Source organism: Oryctolagus cuniculus, chromosome 1 (assembly GCF_964237555.1).
Source record: "Oryctolagus cuniculus chromosome 1, mOryCun1.1, whole genome shotgun sequence".
Classification (NCBI taxonomy): domain Eukaryota; kingdom Metazoa; phylum Chordata; class Mammalia; order Lagomorpha; family Leporidae; genus Oryctolagus; species Oryctolagus cuniculus.
In genome coordinates this window covers 60516681-60518364 of record NC_091432.1, presented here as the reverse complement: position 1 = coordinate 60518364, position 1684 = coordinate 60516681, and the positions used below count along the sequence as shown (strand labels likewise).

General features: G+C 53.3%; 1 pseudogene; it reads left to right on the top strand.

Moving 5' to 3' along the window:
- The first annotated feature begins 306 nt into the window (after positions 1–306).
- Positions 307–1684, top strand: LOC100359267 (neugrin-like; annotated as a pseudogene).

Sequence of the window (1684 nt, the reverse complement as noted above, 5' to 3'; positions counted from 1 at the left end):
TGCGGGAGCACGAGCCATAACATGAAAGCCACTTTTTGTGGATGGCGAGAAAAATAAAAATAGCTTGGGGTCCTGGTGATCCTATTATTATTGTACAAATCCTGTATGGGCTGTATCTGCATGAGGGAGGAGTAACTGTTGACTGTGTCTAAAGCTGATGTTATTTTCTGTCATTTATTGAGGAATTTAGTTTTAACTAAGAGAGGAGAGGTAACCAATATAGTAAATTGGTAGAATGAATGAGGTGGGATAAAGAGCAATATAAAAAGGTCAGCTCTTTGTAGAGGGAGGGACACTTCCCCTATTGGGACTGGTCTCCACCACTTGCTAACTGTGTGATCTTAGGCCAGTTGACACCACTGCACCTGTTTCACCATCTGAAAGGGTGGTAAGAGTAGATGCACATGGCACAGTACAGCTGTGGCTGTTAGAATGCAATGGAGGCAGAAGCTTTGTGTGCCTCGACATGGCGGTTACCCTGAGCCTGTTGCTGGGCGGCCATGTCTGCACTGCAGTCTCTCGCTGTGGGTTTGAGACCCGGGGAGTGGCGGGCCCGGGCCCGGTGGGCCTCGAGCAGGACCCCGATTCCGACTAGGAGCCTAAAGAGGGGAAGCTGCGGGAGCTGGAGAGGTTTCCAGCTCCTCCTCCGGCTTGAAGCAGGGCTCTGGCGCCCGCTTGGCGCCGGGTGGTCCGGCTGTGGCGTCTGCAGCGGCCCCTGTGTCGTCTTTGTCAGGGTGCAGGGGAGGTGTGTTCGGCTCCCTTGGAGCCACAGGTCTCCTCGCTAGTGGCGTATTTCATCATCTGTGTAGAGAGTGCGGCATGCTTGTGGGCAGTTACTGTTCTAGATGTTAGGCAGCGGTGCACAGAGCAGTTCCAAGCGGGCACCCTCGGCCCCGCCGCCCCCTGATTCAGCCGGAGGCAGGCCCTTCAAAACCTATCTTGCTCCCACGCGTGGCTTCTGCCATTGGTTTTCTCCACCAGCACCCTGAAACAACAGAAAAAAGCAATCTGGTTCCAGAAAATTCAGAGGCAAATGGAGGGGCCCGGTGCCCTGCCCAGAATCCTGACGTGGAAAGCCATGGAGCAGATCTTGTATCTATGTAAGGAATTTGCAGACACCTGGTCAGTTCCCAGGTTGACTGAAGGCTTTGATGTAAGCACCGATGTGATCCGAAGGGTTTTAAAAAGCAAATTTGTACCCTCGTAGAAACAGAAACTGAAGCAGGATCAAAAAGTCCTTAAGCAAGCTGGGCTTGCCCACGTGCTGCCGCGGCTCCCGGGCTCCGCAGATGCAGCCAAGCCACTCCTTACAGGCCACTGTGTGTCAGGGTCCTTGCTGGTACCAGGAGATGGATCCTCATCCAAAGGTCAGAGTCACAGCACAGCTTTGAAAGCAATTGAGGCAAACATGCCTGGTACAGGTACACCAAGGAGACAAAATAAGGAATCAAGAAACCCAGGGCCGGAAGAAGGAGGGCTTTGTGTCTGATGCTGCAGCCTTGGGTCGGCAGAGGGAGCTACCCCACTCCTGACTGCACGGGTCCTAGAAAAAAGAGGAGTCAGTTGTCAGAAGCTCGAAGAGTTGAAGGCAGGGGGAGCTGGTGACCGGAACTTCAGCAGCAAAGTAGGGCAGAGCGGGTGGGAGTTCTTTGACAGCAATGGGAACTTGCTGTACAGAAGTTGA